This window comes from Myotis yumanensis, unplaced genomic scaffold (assembly GCF_028538775.1).
Source record: "Myotis yumanensis isolate MYYU_CA2020_CCGP unplaced genomic scaffold, mMyoYum1.0.hap1 SCAF_7, whole genome shotgun sequence".
NCBI classification, from domain to species: domain Eukaryota; kingdom Metazoa; phylum Chordata; class Mammalia; order Chiroptera; family Vespertilionidae; genus Myotis; species Myotis yumanensis.
In genome coordinates, this window is record NW_027223758.1 from 58,625,915 (window position 1) to 58,649,873 (window position 23,959).

Genomic DNA, 23,959 nt, shown 5'->3' on the forward strand with positions numbered 1-23,959 from the left:
ATATATTTACACTCAACACCAACACAACCACTAAGAACAAAATGCAAACAACACAACAACAAACCACACATGGGAATTGAATAGTGTGGCCAGAAACCAAAACACATCAGAAAACATCAGCAGAGCATAAGTCTGATATCCGCACTCTCTTTGACTGTAATCATCTAACTAGGGCAATAATATACTAGATGGGTAATAGGGAATTTCATTCAACAAATTCATTCAAATTTACCCGAGGTGGGAAGCAAAGAGATTTCAGAGATGACTCCCAGATTTCTAATCTAAGCCTTTGGGTGTGTGGGTAGTGGTGACAAAGGTGGGGACAGAGAAGAGCAGAGAAGGGAGGAGCAGATAGGAGGAGGCATTTATGAGTTTAGTTTTGGAAATAATGAGTTAAATGTGACTGTGAAACACCAGTGGATGTCCTCCTATTTCATACACAGGCCCCAAACATGATGAATAATTCATGTCTGAGTTATTAAAGGAAATGAATTTAGGTAATAACTCAAACTAGGCCATTCTTGCTTTGCTTTTGCTATTCAAACATTCAGGAATCATTTAAACCTACTCTTTTTTTTTAATTTTAATTTTAATTTTTTTTATTTTTCGCTAAAAGTATTACAAAGGGTATTACATAAGTGTCCTCCCCCCCCCCCCGCCCTTGACAAACCCCTGCCCTCCCTTACCCCCCAGTGTCTTATGTCCATTAGTTATGCTTATAAGGATGCATACAAGTCCTTCGGTTGATCTCTTACTCCCCTCCCTCCTGTCCCCCAACCCTCCCTGGCCTTCCCACTGCAGTTTGACAATCAGTTTGAGGCAGCTCTGCCTCTGTATCTATTATTGTTCAAAAGTTTGTAATGGTCTTTATTATCCATGAATGGGTGAGATCATGTGGTATTTTTCCTTAATTGACTGGCTTGTTTCACTTAGCATAATGCTCTCCAGTTCCATCCATGCTGTTGCAAATGGTAAGAGTTCCTTCTTTTTTACAGCAGCATAGTATTCCATCGTGTAGATGTACCAAAGTTTTCTAATCCATTCATCTACTGATGGGCACTTAGGCTGTTTCCAGATCTTAGCTATGGTGCTATGGTGAATTGTGCTGCTATGAACATCTGGGTGCATATATCCTTTCTGATTGGTGTTTCTGGTTTCTTGGGATATATTCCTAGAAGTGGGATCACAGGGTCAAATGGGAGTTCCATTTCCAATTTTTTGAGGAACCTCCATACTGTCTTCCATAGTGGCTGCACCAGTCTGCATTCCCACCAGCAGTGCACAAGTGTTCCTTTTTCTCCACATCCTCTCCAGCACTTGTCGTTTGTTGATTTGTTGATGATGGCCATTCTGACAGGTGTGAGATGGTACCTCATTGTTGTTTTGATTTGCATCTCTCGGATGATTAGTGACTTTGAGCATGTTTTCATATGTCTCTTGGCTTTCTGAATGTCCTCTTTTGAAAGGTGTCTATTTAGATCCTTTGCCCATTTTTTGATTGGATTGTTTATCTTCTTTTTGTTAAGTTGTATGAGTTCCCTATAAATTTTGGAGATTAAGCCCTTATCAGATATGACGTTGGCAAATATGTTTTCCCATGCAGTGGGTTTTCTTGTTGTTTTGTTGATGGTTTCTTTTGCTGTGCAGAAGCTTTTTATTTTGATGTAGTCCCATTTGTTCATTTTCTCTTTATTTTCAACTGCCCTAGGAGCTGTATCAGTGATAAACCTACTCTTAATTCATGGTTTGAACTACTTTCTTCTAAGTCTAGCTTCGTAGGTTATATAACGCTCCAATTGGTTAATCTCAAATTGGTAGCATCCTTGTGTTAATAAATTAGATTTAATCTCTGGTTCTCTCCTCCTGATATAAAAGTTTAAATTATTTCTTAAAGACCAACTCCTTGCTTTCCACCTGTAAAACCAATATGGACAGATAATACAGTAGCCAAGTGGCTCTGATGGCAGACTGTCTGGGTTTGTGCCCTGCTCTGCCACATACTAGCTCTGTGTTCTTTGGCAAGTTATTTAGTGTTTCCACAGAGTCTTCATCTATGAAATGAAGAGTACATTTGAGAATTGATTCATGGCTTAGCACATAATTTAAAAATATTATACATGTACTTGAAAAGAGTTGGTATTCTCCAACTGTTGAATGAAGAAGTCTACATATAACCAGTAAACGAATCTTATTTGTGTGTTGATCATATCTTCTGTATCTTCAACAAATTTTTTGTGAGCTTCCTCTATGATTGAGAAAATATCATGGAATCTGTTACTTTGATGATAGATTTGATGATTTCTCCCTGTAGTTGCACAGTAAGTTTTCTCACAAGTGATAGTAAAGATTAAGTGAGGCAACTTAGGTGAAATGCTTAAAACAACACTTGGTGAAGGGAGTCAGAATGTGCCACCCCAAAATATGGCACTTTGGCACAGGGATTACTTTGAGCCAAAGGCACTTGAAAAAAAGCAGGAAAATAAAACATTACCCTTTGAGACAGCATAGAAGGACTTGGAGAGTATTATGCTAAGCGAAATAAGCCAGTCAGAGAAAGACAAGTATCACATGATCTCACTTATATGTGGAATCTAATGAACAAAATAAACTGATGAGCAAAACAGATCCAGAGACATAGAACCATGGAAGAGACTGTGGAATCTCAGAGGGAAGGCAGAGGTGGGTGAGTTGTGGGAAGAGATCAACCAAAGAACTGGTATGCATATATGCATAACCCATGGACACAGATAATAAGGCAAAAGCCTGGGTCAGGGGACAGGGTGGGCTAAAAGGAGTCAATGAAGGAAAGAGGGGGATATATGTAATACTTTCAACAATAAAGATTTAAATTAAAAAAAAACTTGTGGAAACAGAAAAAAACACACATTTGTGTGCTTTTCTCATGTTAATCTATCTTGTGTCAATAGCCAAAGACCCTAAGGGTAAATATAAAATTATATCTCCCCTACATTGGCATATACCTAAGTATTTGCTATCATGTTTGCTATCACGTTTTTAATCATAAATACCAATAACCAAAAAGTCCTCAAATATTTGAAGCGCCAGAGAGATAGGCATTGTGAATCACTATCATTATTTTGTCAAATGTGTACCTTATTTGATTTATAATTCCAAGATTACATGGGAATGGTAAAGAATTCTGGCACTAATGTTTAAAATGGTACCATCTTTTCTCTAACCTTAGCTTTTATATAGAAACTAGAGGCCTGGTGCATGAAATTCTTGCACAAGTAGGGTCCCTAGGCCTGGCCGGTGATCAGGATCAATCGGGGCCAGTCAGGCCTCCCTTCCCCAGCTGCTGGCTGCCAGCTGGGGCCTTCCTTTGTTCCACGCCACCCCTTGGTGGTCAGCACACGTCATAGCAAGTGATCAAACTCCCAGTTTCCTGGTCGAACTCCCACAGGGACACTTTGCATTTTAGCCTTTTATATACATAGATATGATATTTTAGGTGAAAATTTCTAGCACGTGATGAGAATACAGCAAGAAGGAAATAATCTCAGCCAACATACCTTCCCTCCTTTTCTTGTTCTCCTATAATTCTCATCAAGCTGAACCTTTTACTACCTAGTAAATTATCCTTGGGTATTCTTACAATGTCAACAACTACTCAAAAATGTGAGTTATAATAAATTCCATTATACACTATTTTATAAAAAACTTATTCTATCATACAACAAAAAATACTTACATTCTTTAAGAGAGTTCTTAATAGGTCATTTAATAAGAAATGACAATTTCAGTTAGAATTAGTCTATGTAGAAATAACTATGCTACTGTGAAGGACTGAATTGTCTAAGTAAACAATTTCACCACCACCATGCAGTGTGTGTGTGTGTGTGTGTGTGTGTGTGTCCTTAGGGCTTGAAACAACCTCATCAGTATGATTTTCATTGTGACACTGATATGTTTCTGAGACATGACAAATAAACACAACATTCCACAAGTAGATCTTAGCTGTCTTACAGATATCTGAAATAGTTATGATACTCAAACAGCACCAGAGTTCTTGGCTCCTAAATTATTTGACTTACATAAAAGTAAAACAGTAAGCTATACCTCAAAACACATAAACTTGCAGAAGATTTATAGAATATTAAAATAGAAAAAAAGCAACAGGATTAAAACCTCTGCCAAGATTGATGAAATATACCCCCAAATTTTTTTGATCTATTCCTGTTAAGTAGGCAGCTCTGAATTTCTGCTGAGAAAGTCCAGGGGTTAACCAACAACAAAGTGACAATTCAACCTCAAAGACAAATAAGAGGAGCAGAAAAATTCATTATTTGCATGAATCCTGTAGCAAATAAAACATCTATTGACCAAAATTTGATTTCATTTGCCTGTGGGCATAACGCTGCATGCATCAGGCAAATTGGCTATAAAAATAGGCTTTTAGAGGACAAGAAAGAAAGGGATACATTTGAACATACTAAAATCAGATATAAAGAGTATAGGGACATTTATTCAGGCTAAACCTTTGTCTTAAAGAATCTATATTTTACTTTCTGCCCAAACTGTGTCTAGATAACAAGTCAGAAAACAGAATACAATTGGAAAACTTTATGCTTTGACACCCAAAGAGTCACTCTTTTTAAAAAAGGGCCTTGCTGGCTATGTGTAATCAGTGGCAATGTAGAGAGACAAATTTCCTGTATAGATGAGCAAATATGCTGTTTTCCTGTTAGTTTTGTAAATCTCCAATGACTACTAGTAAATTTGGGATACATTTTCTAAACTATGTTCCTTTTTTAGAGTCCAAAATAAAAATTTCCTCACCTTGTAGAATGATATTGGAGAATAGGAATGTAGTCTCTATTACCTTCTAAAACCATGTCTAAGGCTCTGGTCAGCTTAGGGGGCTGCACAGGCCTTTAGAACTAAATATGTTCAGCATATAAGCATGGTATTAACTATTTTAAAGATGTATCTCTAGTCTTTAAAGCAACCTTGCTGGTAACACTAACACTGCCCCCATTTTACAGATAAAAATACTAAGTCACATAGAGCAGTTCAGTAAATTCTCCAAGCTCATGCTGTTAATGGGTGAACGTTAAGTTTTGAACTCAGATCTTTCTGTATTCAAAACACTGTTCTTTCAATTTTATTGTCAAATACGTGCCATTAGTCGATTGACTGACACACACATACTTTTGTGCATAATTTTAAGTAGCTCTTTATGATATGCATCCTGAGATTGCAAGATAAAGCAGTAGAATGAATCCCCAGGGACATTTACCCTAATTCCTTCTTTTTGTAATGGAGGTAACTGAGGCCTAAAGAATTAGCCAAGGACATATAAGAAAGTAATAACAATGTTGGAAGTGAGATTTTTCCTTTAAGCTTAACATTAGGAATGCCATAACATGACATGAAAATTTTAATGTCCTACTATTAAAATAAATTATGAAATAAGTTTTAAAAATAAAGTTTTAAGATTCATGTCATACATTGTTATTATTTATGCTAATACATAGCTGCAATAAGCTTTTTCCAGGGAGCATTTTGAAGCTGATGCTACAACAGAACACATCACAGGAAAAAAAAAATGTGGGGACTTGGTTTAGAAACACAGAACAAATTTCACACTGAGCTCTAAAAAGTAGGCATTGAGCCCACTTTCTGGAATAAATCAAAGAGTAGGCAGAAAACAGACAGCAGGAACAGTTATTTTAGCAAGAAAAGTGAGATAAATTTACCAAGCCAATCACCGGATGAAGGATGCAGATGAAAAGATGCAGAGAGAAAATGTGCAATGTTGATACGTGAACACATTTGAATGCAAGAAAGCAAAAAAACCAGAAAGCACAATTGTCCTAAATGTGAACAAACATTCAAATTATGCTGCAGCTGCAAAATTTAAACTCAAGGAAGAGACATTTGCAACGGAATTTATTAAATAGATGTGATTTTCTGCTTTCACATACCCAGTGGCTCTTTTATAAAGTAAAATGTCCAATTTGTCTTGATATAAATGACATGTCCCTTGTTGTACTCAATCAAATAGCAGAAATTCCTTTGTGAACGACTCTGCTTATTAGAGAGCACAATGCTATTGATAACCAGATGTGCAGGCTCTGAATCACAGAGCTATTCCACCTAATAAAATGCCTTATATATTGAGTATGGTCTTATACAATAGGGAGGTTTTCATGCGAAGGAAATTAGTTTTTCCCTAATGGCATATTCCAGAGCAGTTTCTTTGCAAGAAGTTACATTTCTTGCTGAAACCAACCCTTGGTTTCCAAACCTGTCCATCTGTCTTCCTGTTCTCCCTCCTCTCTTCCCTCCACATCTCCCCCCCACCCCCAACCATCCAACACATATTTATAAACCTAAAGTATATAACACAGCAGGGCATAAAATGTATCAAAAGACTTACTGTTGAAGATTTTATGATATTAAGTCAGTATCTGACCAGAAGACAGATCCTGACCTTTACACACCTCCCACACTGGAAGTTGGCAAGCAAGCCCTCGTATTGCCAGCAGACTTGACTGCAGCTGCAATGTAGAACTTGTGACACCAACCTGGATCATTCGTTTTACTTAGTGGTTCCCAAAGTAGGGTCTCTGCACCAGCAGGACCAGCATTACTCAGGAACTTGTTAGACATGCCCATTCCTGAGCCTCGTCCCAGACCAATCCATGAAATCACTTGGAAGCCTCGATACAAGACAGTGGTCCAGACCACTGGTAAGTGAAGTCATTAGAAATAAGTCAGGAAACAGAGTGGCAGGTTTTAAATGTTAGTGAAGAAGTTTGGACAATGGCGAATTGATAAATCAGAGAATATTTTCTGAGCAAAAGCAGACATGACCAAACTTATATTTAATAAGACTTCAGAGCTGAATGAGACCTTAGAGGTGATTGCCTTGTTCAGGTAAGAAGGGATAGTCATTTCCTCTTTCTTTGATTACTCAGGAAAGTGACTGAGACTGTTCACTGGGTTTGCATTCTGTGCTCAGATGTGATTTGTTCTAAGTCATGCTCTCTACTGTCAGCCATTCTCTTCACCCCATAGTTTGATTCTGTCTTCTCTTTGGCATTTCTGCCTTGCCATTTGCCACTACCCTGGTTTCCCTTTCCTGCCTCTTTCTGCTTTCCTTTTCCCTCCCACCTCCACTTTCATTTCCTCATGAGAAATTTGCACGCTAACGTACATTCATTAATTTTAAATGTTTGTTACCGGTTTGTTTTAATAGATGCTCCTTATAGAGTTCACCAATTAATTACATTCCTCCTCTAAACAAATGATCTTCCAGGTCACAACACAATGGAAGGCTTTATCTGACTTTATTTTAATCTTATGTCAATCCTTATTATAATCTTTACATCACAATAACAAACAAACTCAGAATCACTTTACTGTGTTAAATCCATTTTGCTGGCTGACCATCTCTGCCACATTATGTTCTGACATGCAAATTTAAGTCACTCATTTCATACAAATAATGACACTGTTAATTGGTTGTTTTCAGATAGAAAAGAGAATCTAATTTAGTAATAAACAAACATGGTAAATGACCATACCTCCACTATGCTTCCCATTGGCTAATCAGCGAGATATGCAAATTAACCCAACCAAGATGGCGGCCGGCAGCCATGTAGCTGAAGCAAGCAGGAGGCTTGCTTGCTCCAGTGATGGAGGAAGCCAAGCTTCCTCCCTGCTGCGGTGGGGCTCTGAGCTCCACTTTAAGCAACAAAGTTGCAATTATAGAAGCTAAACAAACCCCAGGTACCTGCTTTCAGCAGGCCGTGGCCTGGGAGCTAGAGCGGCAACGAAGTTTCAATTATAGATGGTAAATAAATACCAGAATAAAAAAGAAAAAGAAAAAAAGGAGAGGCTGGGAGCTTCAGTCGCCGTCTTGGCCAGCCTGAAAACAGCCCTCAGCCCCTCATCCAGACTGTCCAGGCACCCCAGTGGGGACCCCCACCCTGAAGGGGGTGCGGGCAGCCTGAAAACAGCCATCAGCCCTTCACCCAGGCTGGCCAGGCACCCAAGCGGGACCCTCACCTTGATCCGGGACACCCTTCAGGGCAAACCAGCTGGCCCCCACCCGTGCACCAGGCCTCTATCCTATACAGTAAAAGGGTAATATGCAAACTGACCCTAACAGCAGAAAGACTGGGAATGACTGGTCACTATGACACACACTGACCACCAGGGGGCAGATGCTCAATGCAGGAGCTGCCCTCTGGTGGTCAGTGCGCTCCCACATGGGGGAGCTCTGCTCAGCCACAAGCCAGGCTGATGGCTGCCAGTAGAGCGGTGGTGGTGGGAGCCTCTCCTGCCTCCTCAGCAGCGCTAAGGATAGCTTACTGCAGCTTAGGTCTGCTCCCCGCTGGCCAAGTGGACATCCCCCGAGGGCTGCCAGAGGAATGTCTGATTGTCAGCTTAAGGCCCAATCCCCCGAGGAGCAGGCCTAAGCCAGCAGGTGGTCATCCCCCGAGGGGTCCCAGACTGCGAGAGGGCACAGGCCAGGCTGAGGGACCTCCTCCCCCGAGTGCACAAATTTTTGTGCACTGGGCCTCTAGTAATTAAATATTTGTGTGTCCACAGACACCTTTTATGCACAAAACAATATACAGTGAATAGTAAATATAGATATAACGTTATTACATTATCTGTAATTCCAATGTTTTGGTCATACTTCAAATCTTATTATATGATGTCTCAAATGTACATGTGGACCAAGATGTACTTCTTGTTCTGAAATGGGAAATTAATCGATGAATAAGTTAGTTTTGAAACAGAGCTCACTCTGGTTCTATGACATTTGGAAATCACTATTAACAACTTTAAAACACAAAACATTTTCTTCCTGGAGATAGTTCACTGAGGAGGAGGAATATGTGATTTATTGTATGCTTTGAAAAGAAGAAGGAACTATGACAGATGCCTCTGGCTCCCTGGATCACCCCACCTTGGCCCACCTCTGACCTCAGCCACACTCACAGACATACCATTCTGGGCCACTGGGCTCTCTGGACTTTTCAGTGTCTGCCTCCAGTGACAACTCTTTCTGCTTTCTACCTCATGTGGTGCCAGCATAGCCCAGCAGGTGGTGCTGTCAATGCCCCTGGGAGCAATTGACAACCAAGGGGAAAGGTCAGTGGATAAACTTGCTGCACATCCTTCAGGCAGAAATTCTGGAAGGTAGCTCTATCGTCTTAGGGGTCCCAGAATAATCAAGTTCCCCTGGTCCACAGCGGTGGACTGGTTTACCCACCCTTATTTTGGTCTTTTCTTCCCGATTCATTCTCTGCTCTCTAATTCTTGATCCATGGGATCAGCTCCCCAAAAAACTATCCATGTCATTCTCTCATACAAGAAACCTAAACAAAGATGCTAGTTTACTGAAGTACTCAGCAATATCAATCCCCTGTAGCTGACTCCACACGCGTAGTATTCCTGATTCATACTTCATTAAGACCCTTCTTTTAATCTTTTCCAAAGCTACATAATAAAATAAAAGGAGTGAAGGTCATAGATCGTCTCTGTGCTTCCCCTGCCTTTCTTAGCACAAGTAGATCACATTGAGCCTGTCTGGGCTGATTAACATTTGTACAACACTCTAAGAAAAAATAAAAGCTGATACTATGCCAGCTGTTTTCATAATTCCATGCTTAACCTAAAGTACAACAGTTTGGTCCACAGTCATGCCAATGGCATTTGCCTGATCTGCCACTCCAGATTAACAATAAGAATGCAGGGGAACCATGTACAACACATCTCATTCAGAATCCGTATAGCCAACTAGGGAGTTAAAAATCACAGTCTCTAATCCAGTTGCCTGTTAATGTGTCTGAAATTACAATCCACAAATGTTTATATTCAAATATACCATGCTATCAAAAAAAAAAAAAAAGAAAGAAATTGTTTCCTGTAGGATGGTTGAAGAGAAAGCTGTAGGAATGTGATATACAAAGGAAAAAAGACAGTTTACCTTTGAATATCAATTCTCCATTTTTCTGGCTTGTAAGACAGGAACAGATCCAAACTTTGCAGTTTTTTTTAGCCCGTTATCACTCGGGGCATGTGATGCGCGACTGTTCTGAAACAACAAAATGCAATAATTAGATGCAATAACTATCCTGAAACAAAAAGATACTTAAGGAGATCTCATAAGAACTCCTCTGGCAGGCTCCAATTCAATGATGTGGGGAGCGAGTCTCCCAGAAAAGTTACATGGCCCTGGTCTTGCATGATGAAAGCACTTTGTACTTTTATGCTTTTCAGAAAATAAAATCAACCATAAAAATGTCACTGAAATAAATAGGTTTGATATTCTACAATCTACTTTTCTACTATTAACAATTATATCCTCTTTAAAAAGCAATAACATGCAAGCATCAATCACTGATTTTATAAGACATATTACACACACGACTGTATTTACTTCCTGTGCATTGTTGTAGCAACACTTCAACACAGCAGCTGTGACTAAAAAAGGAGGTAAGAAATACTATTCTTTTCAGAGTAGTTCATCTGACGTCACAGGAAGACAACAAACATGGCATAATCTCCCCAAGTGTACCACTAGGGGCTTGCCGTTGCCTACGCCACACCACTCCCCTCATGATTAATGATGCCTTCTCAAGAAAGCGCTAAAATGGGACTTCTGCTTGGGCCCAAACGTATGCAGAGGTACGTGTCCTCAAATCACTTGTTTTATGTGAACTGTGACTATTCTTTTGAAAAGGTCACAAAGAAAAGGACATCGTCACACACCTTCCGTCTGGTGTTGAAAGGGACGGAATTAACAGAGTTCTGCTTCTCTTTTCCTTTAAGCAATATACTTTTGTGGCCCTACCTAGCATATTAAAATATTGTCAGAAAAGAATAAGAAAATAGTAAACCCTAAGTATTAAGTGGAGATGTAATGATATTCAGAATTAAGAATATTGAAAGGTTTGAGTAATTTTTTTAACCTAAGTTAAGAATGACAGTGCCTGGCTCTAGCTGGTTTGATTCAGTGGATAGAGTGTCGGCCTGGGTTCGATTCCAGTCAAGGACACATGCCATGGTCATGGGCTCGATCCCCAGTAGGAAGTGTGCAGGAGGTAGCCAATCAATGATTCTCTCATCACTGATGTGTCTATCTCTTCCTTCCTCTATGAAATCTATAAAAATATATCTTAAAAAAAAGAAGGCAAGTGCCTGAATGAATGTAGAAATTCTCCTACAGAAGAGGAATCAGAGGCCAGACCAGGGGACAGGGCTAGCTCGATCTCACTGTGCTAATAACAAAGGCTGGAGGCCATCCCAGAATCTCTGCTTTGAAGTTCAATCCCTTTAGAAACTCATACATTGTATTTGCCTCTAAAGAGAACACCAAACATTCACAAAGTTGGGGGCTTATACAATTCTCTGCAGAACTTCTTTGAGCAATATTTGAGGCTGGCACAGTTGACAGGTTAAGTATTACAATGCTGTGGGTGATAAACTGCAAGAACAATAATAACAATGGTATGTACTTTCATAACACTTAAACATGCTGGGAATATTATATTTTCACTTATGTCTCATTTATTCCAGTTACAAAGGATAAAAATGAGATTGCAATATCAAAAGCTATCAGGTATAAGTATGATTTTCATGGTTTAAATATAATTATTACATTAAATATTCTCATTATACCACTAAACCAGACAAACTCTGAATTTTCCCCCTACAAATATGGGGAATTGGTAACTCAAGAAGATAATGGAAAATTGATTATTGTTAAACATACAGAACTGACATTTATTTCTTCATAAGTATTTACTGAGAATATATTTTGTGCTAGACATTGTTTTTTATTGACTATATAAACAAAATGGAAAGAATATGCAAGTTCTGGAAAAGAATCCCAGATCCCAAGATATACAATAATAAATCAATTTTAGCTCTGGCCAGTGTGGCTAAGTGGATAGAGTGTCAGCCCTATCACAGAAGGGTATTGGGTTCAATTCCAAGTCAAGGGCCTGTGCCTAGGTTGCAGGTTTGATCCCGGGCCCCAGTAGGGATGTATGTGGGAGGCAGCCAATGGATATGTCTCTCTCATATTGATGTCTCTCTCTCCCCCTCCCCTCCCCTCGACTCTCTCTAAAAATCAATGGAAAGCATATCCTCAGGTAATGATTACCAAAATGAAAAAAAATCAATTTTATTACAATTGGAATATTTCCTAAGTTAGATAAGTAATATAAAGAAGTATCTTAAACACTGGTGGTATCTTAAATGTCATCTAGCTAGGGGTTCCCAAAATGGTTGATAATCATAACTGCCTGGAAGGCTGCTGAAAATACGAATTATGGAATTTCACACAAGAGCTATTAAATGAGAGTATTTATGGGTAGAGTCAGGGCAATCTGCATTTTGAAAATCCTCCCCAGTTCATTCTCTTGATCAATAGGTTAGGAAACTTACTGATTCTTGCCTAGGCTCTTCATTATAAAGATGAGGAAATTGGCACTATCATCTCAAAATCAGGATGGCCAATCAGACCAGGCGATTGACTTGCCCAAGGTACTTTCCCCTTGGTGACAGAATTGAGATTAGAATGTCAAAATCCTTATTTCCTGGGATTTTAGCCAGAACTAACCTAGGCCTTCTAACTCGTAGTATAGCTATCTTCCATCTCAAATAATCTCTCTCAAGTTTTCCACTCAATTACCTCTTTTACTGAATAAGCAGCATCATTTAAAATATAATGTTTTATCTTAAAATTTTTATTCAAATTTTATAGCCCATAAGGTAATGATTGTTTGAAGACAAAGTTAAATTATCTGCTTCCTGGTCCTTCCACGCCTGCAGATCCTGGAGTGAGAATGAATTTCAGAACAAGGTCTTCATTTATTTTGTGATTTTCCATATGTCTGAGACAGTGTCAGATCACATAAAAAAAAGAAGACTAGCCCAAGATTAGCCCATTTCCACTTCCTTTGCAAACCGTTTAGCTCACTGATCCCTTATTTGTGTATAAGAAACATCAAGGCAAAGCTGGATGCATGGGTATGCAACCTGGACAGTTGCACGAAGCCTCATGCTGAGAATGGGCCTGTGCTTTAATATTTATCTTTAAACAGTGTTGGTGGATTGAGTCCAACAGGATAGTGGCGCATGTGGGTGAGCAGGGGGGATCTGCACATCATGCATGTCCTCAGCCACCCCTTGCTACCTCATCTGCATATAAGTGTGCATGATGGTGAATTCTGGTGGACCCAGGATTTGTGGGAGCTCGGTAAGATTCAATATGAGAATGAGGTAAAGTATTTATGTCCACGACTAAGTAAGTGGGGAAGCTGACAGTCCCCAGGGGCCATGTTGTCTGTTCCAACCAGAATTTGCTTTGAACTTCTCAAGAAGGTAATGGTGCTAAGAAATACAGATGACCAAGGGACCCTATAAAGGGGAGCCGAGTATGCCACCCCAAAATACACCACTTTGGTATACTGATTGTTTTGAATTACTAATAAAAGTACTCGAGAAGCAGCTTGTATAAGAAGCACACTCTGACCCTCCTTTGTCTCCCTGAAAGCATACTAGTAAGATGAATTTCCCCTGGGAAAGGTATCCTCCGTGTACCAGCATAAACTATCCTCAGCACCAGAGAGAGGAAATTTAGGGCCAAGAGGCTGCATAAGCAAATCTTGTTACTTCTTCACCAAACACCTTTGTCTTGTTAGTTTGTCACAAATTTATTGTTTCCTTGTCTAAAAGGTATAAATGCTTCCTGCTTTAGTCACTTGAGTCTAGTTTTTTTATGGGGCTCACATACATAAGAAATTAATTTTTTTTCTTTTGTTAACTTATGTCAGATTAATTACTAGACCAGCCAAAGAACCTAGGAGGGAAGAAGGAAACTTTTTTCTGTTCCTACACTTATATATCTTTTATTTCTTTAATTTTTTTCACTTGTATTAGCCCAGCTTTGCTGAAAATGACGGCAAAGAGAGAGAGAAAGTGCAATCCATAGTTCCTTTTGTTCAACCCTTCCCTACTCATCAGTGAGCCAATGAGAGAGAGAGAGGGTTGGGAGAATGTACCCATATCGAGAAGTGAAATAAAACAGTAAAGTTTTATGCAGTGTTTCCACTGGTCTGGTAAGAATGGTATACATATGCATGACCTACTAGTATTAAATATAAATTGTGTAATTTTGGTGATTTCGCAAATAACTTAAATAGTCTTTCATTTACAATGTACAATACAAAGGTGAATAGTAAAACTCATGTTAATCATTTAAACTTTTATTTTTTCTTTCCTTAGAACTACCTTAAATAGTAAATGTAAACATTATGATAAGTTGAGAGAGAAATGGCAGAAGAAAGAAACAGTTTTGTATTTTAGAACATTTAACCAACCTTCTGCCGCGCCTTTGGAACAAGTGACCTGCATTTTCATTATGCCCTGGGCCCTGCTAGTTATGGGACATTAACAGTCACCCTGTTGCAATGAACTGGCACACACTCTAGCAAGTGCTTCAGGCATTAACTTACAGTTTAAGCATTGGATTTAGGATATGGGAAATGAACTGAAAATCCTAATATAACTGCCAACTAAATTAATCTAGACTGTTCTCCTCACATGTCCGAACGTCTTCTCCTTCCTTCCCAAATAGCTTCTTGCACATCTGACCAAAGCTCCTTCATCGAACCAACCAACCTCAGAAGTCCTTCTGTTTCTAATTTAATTTAATAATTTAATTTAAATTTTCCATTTCAGACTCTACTGCCTTCAAGGTCAAATCCTCAGTTGGGAAAGAGAAAAGTCAGCAATAAAAACAATTTACTTTTTTTTTTAAACTTTTAAAAAATATATATTTCTTTATTGATTTCAGAGAGGAAGGAAGAGGGAGAGAGAGATAGAAACATCAATGATGAGAGAGTATCATTGATTGGCTGCCTCCTGCATGCCCCGACTGGGGATCAAGCCCGCAACCCCGGCATGTGCCCTTGGCCGGAATCAAACCTGGAACCCTTCAGTCCGCAGGCTGACGCTCTATCCACTGAGCCAAACTGGCTAGGCAGGGGTGGGCAAACTTTTGACTCGAGGGCCACAATGGGTTCTTAAACTGGACCCGAGGGTCGGAACAAAAGCATGGATGGTGTGTTTGTGTGAACTAATATAAATTCAAAGTAAACATCACTACATAAAAGGGTACGGTCTTTTTTTTTTTAGTTTTATTCATTTCAAACGGGCCGGTTTCGGCCCTCGGGCCGTAGTTTGCCCACGGCTGGGCTAGGGCAACAATTTACTTTTAAAGTGTGAATAAAGGAGATACCTTACACTTTTGAGAGATATTTATATTTTAAAGAAGCATTTACTTGCTAAGTATAAACAAACTTACTGTGTAACAAATAATTTTAAGGGAGGAAACTTTCCATTACTTTCTGCTAAGAAGTCCCTTCTACTCTAATCCTGTTGGAAGAATGGGCTGTACCTATTTCTGAACAACTGCACATGATTTTTTAAAAATGAGGTAATGTGTGCTCAGATATAACCAAGAAATTTTCCAATCAATCGAAAAAGGCTTCACCATCATGCAATATATGTTTATTTCATGTCTCCTTAAGGCTCACTAAAAACAAAGCACCTTAAAATGTGTAGTGCTAGTTGGGAGCTTAGCCTCCATTTAACTGCCTTTGTTTATTTGACCCGTGTTCTTCCTTTTCCATCCTCTCCTTTATATCTCAGCCCAACTGTGACAGCTTTGCAGCTTCAGTTTGGCTAAAGAACTCTCTGCTGAAATTGTAAGGGACTGCCCCAAACACAAACTCACTTCTCTACAGACCCGATGCTTTGGGGCTCCCGGTGAACAGCAGGTGTGCAAAGACTCATTGTGATGGCATAGCTGTGCCAGCAAAAGAATAATAATCTATTTACAACTTTTAGAGCATTGCTTAGGAGCATCTTTTAATCCATGTGGCAGAAGACTAAAAGATCTTTTCCTTGGGCAGGTTTCTCAGTTAAAAGGAAGGCTCTGCCTGGTCAGGTAGCTCAGTTCCTTAGAGCGTCGTTCTGTACACCAAAAGGTTATGGGTTCGCTTTCTGATCAGGGCACATATCCAGGTTGCAGGTTCGATCCTGGCCAGCTTGCATGCAGGAGGCAACCAGTTGATGTTTCTTTCTCACATTGATGTCTCTCTCATTCTTTCTCTAAAAAAATCAATAAAAACATATTCTCAGGTGAGGATTAAGAAAATAAAAGGGTAGGGTGCATCACCCAAGATTTTAAAATTGGATATTATATAATTTTATATTAAATTGGTTATTTATTGTCAATGACTGAAGTGGGATCTCTCAATACCCTGCATTTACACAGCGTTTTTTCCCCCCTGAAATCTCAAAGTTTAATATGTTTGCAAATACTTAAAAAAAAACACCCACAAAACACAACAACAACAATCCACTAGACCCGTGGTCGGCAAACCGCGGCTCGCGAGGCACATGCGGCTCTTTGGCCCCTTGAGTGTGGCTCTTCCACAAAATACCACATGCAGGCGCACACGTACAGTGCAATTGAAACTTCGTGGTCCATGCGTAGAAGTAGGTATTTTGTGGAAGAACCACACTCAAGGGGCCAAAGAGCCGCATGTGGCTCGTGAGCCGTGGTTTGCCGAGCCACGGTTTGCTGACCACTGCACTAGACTATTATCTATTTGGCCTGCTGAATTCCCATTGTTTTTTCTTCATTCAGCGGACTTATAGTTTTTCCACATCTCTTTTAATTACCTGTGTTGAAAAACTTAACAGAACATAATAAGAATAGCTCCATTTATTGAGGGCTTACAATATGCCAGTCATTGTTCTATGCACATTACATTGATTGCTATTATTATCACCATTTTACAGCTGAAAAGACCTAGATGTAGAGATGTTAAGAAACAGCCTAAACTATTAATGCTGGGAGGTGGAGGTGCCACAATACAGACCTACTCAGCCATGTGCTCACACAGTTTCACCTTTCAGTGCCTCAGGCCAAATACACAGATTTATTTTCATGAACACTTTTTTCACTCATTTAATTACTTTACATTAGGCTGGCTGTAAGGCTGTCAAAGCTTATCATGTCCCAGGAACTTTAAATAAATCACTTTATTTAGATATCACCATTATCCTTATTTACAGATGCTAAAATTGAGCCATGGAGAGATTAAATTACTTGGCCAAGCTCTCAGAAAATTTTGGAGCCAGGATTTAATTCTAGTTATTTTTATCATTATTCTACATCTTTCTCTACTGCATCAGATTTAGCTTTCTTTATTCTTAAAAATCAATTTGCCATGCCAAAGTTTAGAAAAGCCTTAAAAGAATGAGGTTGGTAATTAGTTTAATTGTTAGAGCCAAATTTTTAGTAGCCAGAGACCAAAGTCTTAGTTCCAAGCCCTGATGTGCCAGTTGGCAACACTGGTGTCATGGCCACAAACTGTAACTTTATTTCCAGTTGAATGCTTCCCAAATGAATACTACTAATCATGAATCAGTGACTTATGCACTTTTAAATATGGGCTGGAATTTATCACTCATCAAATCTAATTTCTTCATTTCATAGATAAGAAAGACACAGAGAGGTTAGGTGGCATACCTGATATCACACAGCAAATTAGTAGCAGAGGGGACACTAATTTAGATTTCTTTATACTAAATCTGGAGGTCTTCATACTGAACCACAAAGGCAGCCTATACTGACTATTTTTTCCACAGTGTTTAAAAAAATGTATTGATACATTCAACAAATATTGACTGGTTACTATGTGCTTGAACACTGTTTCAGGTGCTGGGGTTAGGGTAGAAAACAAATTCCTTCATGGAACTTCACATCCTGGTATTGTAATGGTAAAATGTACTAAACTTTTAAATGATAAATATTATATGAATTTAATTACTTTGAATTTAATCACTGACAAAAAGTGTTGAAGACATACTGGCCTGAAATATGGATAATCCAAAGTTATAACGTCTAATAGACATAAGAGTTATTACTATACCTACTATATTGCACATAAAATTAAAGCCCAGTCATTATACATAAATAGGGGTGGTTGTTGGTTTTGTGGTACCAACAGAAAGATGGGGAAGGTAAGGTTCTTGCTCTCAAGGAGCTTAAGGATAAAGTATGAGTCACGTAGATTACAGGAAAATATTTTCCCCTCAAATTAAACTACATTAAGCAAATTCCACAGCATTTAAAGCTTATCTTTTACTTCATGACCATTAAAATTAATTCTCCATAGCTGCTGAGAATTACAGCTATAATTAAGTGAATAACCTGAAATCCCAAAGCCCCAGTTCAATGTTCTGAAATTGATCTATTTAACATTTTCTTAAAATTATGCATACTTTATTTTGTGTCAACTTGTTTAGGATCAGAGGAATAACAATAATAAAAATGTAAATTTGCCTCTAAATCAATATACAATCTCTTCTTCTTGCCAATAATTATGATAATAAAGTGACAAAATTGAGCTCTTGGTCACAATGGCTGGCTGCATTTGTTTTTAGTCTAAATAGAAACAGCCACCTTAAAGCCATTTCATAATGGAAAACATAATGGAAAATAAGTTTAAAGCACTGTACTAAATCTATTCTTTAATTACAAAATTTTGCAATGTCAATACCACCATTATCTGCAATAATCAGGGTTTTAAAAATATGGTATGTTTTGAGCAGATCATAAACTATGCTTTAGTGTCTTCCAAGATAGAAAATTCTTCAGTCTGACTCACCCACCTAATAAGTACATTGAACAGATATGGTTGACTTCATATTCCCTGAAGACGTACCTCTGAGAGACAACACTAAAACATCTTGACTAAAGTCCAGCAATAGAAAGATATGAAAAGTCAAATGTAACTTACTGTTATAAATTCATAACCACTATACTTAAAGCTTGCATAAAAGTGCTAAACCATTGAAGATGCATCATCTAATATACATATACCCACTATTCAGAAGTGTATTTTCATCTATTATGAATCACTTATTCACTACTTTTTGAGGAATAAAGATACAAGAATTCACATTCAGAAAATATCGTGAATGGCAACATGTGGAGAAAAATCTAAATGGTTAGCAATTGTAGTTCAACCACCTTGTCTTGTTCATACCTACATTCCTCACTGTGCCTTTTGAAGACCCAGTGAGGGAAACATGTTTCAGGTGGCAAGGTTCGCCGTAACCTGTGGAATGCTCCCAAAGTACAATTTGCTGCAACAATTTCTTTGGTTCCCTCATGGTTCACATTGGGCAGAAGATTCAGTAGAAATAAATTGTGCACTTGCTTCCCTGGCCAGTGTCATCACAATAAAATGTCTGCTACAAAAGAGGGCACAAAGCTCATTTTTACAGTATTTAGGTGAGAAAGTCTATTCCAGAGGCAAAAGAAGTACAGGAAGACAGGGAGCCTCTTTCTATTGCCTTTATTTCCAACATGGATGGGAAACGTGTAGGGTCATCTGTAGAAAAGGCTATGAAAGACACATTTTGTCTTTGGCATATTTCTGTACATCTCTTTCCCATTTTTATATCTTTTTTCAAATTTTGTTACACCAGGTTGCCTTTATTAAACTCTACCACCTGACAAGTGGCCCAGCCCAGAGAGCCTCTCTGTCCTGCACACCTCCGACCCTCCTTCCTAACGAGAGGCGTCCAGAGGCATGATCATCAAAAGCTGATTCAGCCCCCTCAGGCAGTGCAGCTGGGATAAACCTCAGCAACACCAGCTAAAGCCAGCAGACCAGAATCACACGGGAAAGGCAATGGAAGATAAACTGTCATTGGAACCATGGCCCAAAAATGTAGGGGAGGACCTGCATATCAAATTTAAAACAGTGACTGCCTGCTATTATAAAACACTTAAATAGAATCCAAAATCTCCTTTGTCTAACTTTACAGAGAAAATATCCAGGATATAATAAAAAACTACTGTCATACAAAAAAAAAAAAATCACAACTCACAGGAGACAGGACAATTAACTGATGTCAAGATTAAAATGAGTCAGATGGTTGAATTATCTGACATGGATTTTAAACAGCGATCAAATAACTGTTTAAGCAATCAATTACATATTCTTCTACAACACATGGAAATATAGAAAATTTTACCAAATAAATGCAAGTTATAAAAAATAAGCAAATGGAAATTATAGAATTGAAAAATACAATAATGGAAATAGTAATAAAAGGAAATAAATTGGAGGATGGGCTCAAAAGAAGAGTAGAAAGGACTGTGGACAGATCAACTGAATTCACCCAATATTAACAACAGAGTATAGATAGAATATTTTTTAAATAAACAGGAACTTCAGGATCCGACAGGACAGTAACAAAACACCCAACATTTATGTCACTGAACTAGCAGAAGGAGAGGAGATAGATAATGGGCCTAGAAGAATATTCAAAGAAATAGTGACTGAACACTTCCAAAATTTGGTAAAATACTCATATAAACAAATTCAAGGATCTGAGAAAATCCCAACAGAATAAACCCAAAGAAATACATACCAAGTGTTTTTATAGAACATTAATTTGAATAATAGTAGATTGGCCATTTGAAACAATGGAGGTGAGAAGAAAGTGGCATAATGTTTTTCAAATAATGAAAGAAAAAAAATGTCAACTATAAATTCAATATTCTGCAAAAGTACCCTTCAGAAATTAAGATGAAATAATGACTTCCTTATAGAAAGGGAATATAAAAGTTTGTCACTAGCAAACTTAACTTTAAAAATTGGTTTTAGAAGGTTCTTTTAAGCCAAAATAAAATAAAGTGGAGCATAAGGAAAGAATAAACAAGGATAAGAGCAGGAATATAGGTATGTGCAATCCTTTTACTCATGAATTCCAAAAATCATATTTGATGACTGAAAAAAAGGCAATCTGATATTCAAGACAATGACATCTAAAAACGTGGGAGATAAGAGACCTAAGTAGAAGTAAGGTTTCCATAGATTAAAGTGGTAAAATGTTGGTACCAGTTGACTGTAATAAGTCACATAAGTATATTGTAATACCCAGAGTAACCACCATGAAAACTGCGAAATGAGAAACACTCAAAACCACTATTGAGAAAAGATTTCAAATCATGTATCTGATAAAGGATTAATATCTAGAACAGAGAAAGAATACCTACAATTCAACAATGACAAAAACAAATAATTAAAAATGGGAAAAGAACTCTTGGTGGGAAAGTAAATTAGTGCAGCCACTATGGAAAATAATGTGGAGATTCCTAAAAAAATTAAACATAAAATTTCCATAATGATCCAATAATCCCACTTGTGGGTATATATCCACAGGAAAGAAAAAAAAAAAGTTCATAAAGAGATATCTGTACTCCCATGTTCATGACAGCATTATTTATAATATCCAAAATTTAAAAACAACCTAGGTGCCCATCAATGGATGAATGGATAAAGATGTCATATATATCTATATCATCTATATCTATATCTATATCTATATCTATATCTATATCTATATCTATACTAGAGGCCTAGTGCATGAAATTCATGAACGGGTAGGGTCCCTAGGCCTGGCTGGCGATCAGAGCTGATCAGGGACTTCCAGCTGTTGGCTGGGGCCTTCCTTCATTCCGCGCTGCCCCCTGGTTGGTAGCACACATCATAGAGAGTGATTGGTCTCCCGGTTGAACTCCCGTGGGGACAATTTGCATATTAGGCTTTTATATATAGAGATATCTACACACACACACACACGCACACACACACATATATAAATATATACATGTATATAAACCAATGTACTCTGTATGAATTTTGCTTTTTAGATTCCATATGTAGTTAATATATACAGTATTTGTCTTTTTTTGTTTGATTTATTTCACTTCCCATAATGCCCTCAAGGACCATCCATGTTGTTGCAAATGGCAGAATTACCTTCTTTCTCATGGCTGAAAAACACCAATGGAATATAAATAAGTTCTGGGCATATAATGTAGAGCATGGTTATTATAGTTAATATACTGTATTATATACTTACAGTTGCCAAGAGAGTAGGTTTTAAATGTTCTTACCATAAAAAAAATGGTAATTATGTGACATGATGTAGGTGTTAGCTAAGACTATGACAGTAATCATTTTTCAATACATAAGTATCAAATCAATACACTGTACACCTTAAATTTATACAATATTTCATGTCAATTATTTCTCAAAGCTAGAAATAAAATATTAAAATAAAATGGTACAGAGTGATAGTTCTTAAAAACCTAAATAAGAATTACCATGTAATATAGCAATTTCACTTCTGATATATACCCCAAAGAACTGAAAGCAGAGACTCTAACATGTATTTATACACCCATTAGAGGCCCAATGCACAAAATTTGTGTAAGGGGCTCAGCCCCCACCACTGCCACCTCTGCCTCGGCCTCCTGCTGCTGCAGCTTCATCTGGAAGGTCATCCAGAAGGACATCCAGTCTAAGTAGCATATTACACTTTTATTATTATAGATGTTCACAACGGCCTTACAAAAGCCAAAAGGTGAAAATGACCAAAATGTCCACAGGCAGATCAATGAATAAACAAAATGTAGTACACAAACTATTAAATACTAGAGGCCTGGTGCATGAAATTCATGTACCAGTGGGGTCCCTTTGCCTGGCCTGCAGGATTGGGCCGAAACTGGCTCTCTGACATACCCTGAGGAGTCCTGGATTGTGAGAGGGTGCAGGCCAGGCCAAGGGACCCCACTAGTGTACGATTGGGGCTAGGGAGAGACACGGGAGGTTGGCCAGCCGGGGAGGCACCATGGGAGGGCTCCAGAGTGTGTCCAGCCTGTCTCACTCAGTCCTGATTGGCGGCACCCCAGCAGCAAGCTAAACTACCGGTTGGAGCATCTATCTCCTGGTGGTCAGTGCATGTCATAGTGACTGGTCAATCGGTAGACTGTCTACCCCCTGATGGTCAGTGCACATCATAGCAAGCGGTTGAGCAGCCTTAGCATATCATTAGCATATTACGCTTTGATTGGTTGAACGGCCGAGTGGTCCACTGGATACCTAGCATATTAGGCTTTTATTATATAGGATTATTCAACCTTATAAAATTCTGATGTATGCTATAACATGGATAAACCTAGAAGATATTATGCTAAGTAAAGTAAGTCAGACACAAAATGACAAACATCACATGATTCCACTTATATGAGGTTCCCAGTACAAGACTAATCATAGAGAAAATAAAATAGAGGTTATCAGGAGCTGGGGAAAAGGGGGAGGGGGAGTTAGTTTTTAATGGAAATTGAGTTTCAGTTTGAGATGATGACAAAGTTCTGGAGATGATAGTGATGATAGCTGCACAACAATGTAAATATATCTACTGCCACGGAACTATATACAGTCATGAGCCACAAGACATTTCAATCTATGATGGACCACATACGAGATGGAGGGCCCATGAGATTACATATAATGGAGATGAAAATCCCTCTCACCTAGTGAGGTTGGGTAGCCATGGTTAGGTGGTAGTGCAATGCATTACTCATGTGTTGGAGAATTGCTGAATCATGATAATTCTATGTTTAACTTCTTGAGGAACCACTATACTGTTTTCCATAGTGATTACACCATTTAAATTCCCAACCAGCAATGCACAAGTTCCAATCCTTACCTCACCAATCCTTATATATGTAAAATACCAGCCAACTCAAGGTTGTGAAGTGGTATTGCACTGTGGTTGTGATTTTCATTTCCTTCATGTGAACAATAATTTTTAAAAGACACTTATATAAGAATTGTGAAGAGAACACACCCTGTTCCATCTTTTATGATCAGAAAAATAAATTACTTCAAATCTTATGCAATAAATGTCCATATAGTGGTATACTCAAGGAAGATAATTTCATAAAATATATATATAGAAAATTACAATAATCTATTCTTGTCACAGTTATCATTAACATGCACTGCCTGTTCTGAATATAGTT

At 38.2% G+C, this 23,959-nt stretch overlaps 1 protein-coding gene across 4 annotated transcripts in view; it reads right to left on the reverse strand.

The window, feature by feature from the left end:
- Positions 1-23,959, reverse strand: part of DLGAP1 (DLG associated protein 1) — a 626,931-nt gene that overhangs the window by 398,600 nt on the left and 204,372 nt on the right. For 3 of the 4 annotated variants that reach the window (XM_070420579.1, XM_070420581.1, XM_070420577.1), the window contains exon 3: positions 9,971-10,078. The gene's annotated coding sequence lies outside the window, so the exon portion shown is untranslated. The remainder of the gene's footprint in view (positions 1-9,970; positions 10,079-23,959) is intronic. The other variant, XM_070420578.1, reaches the window with a different exon arrangement.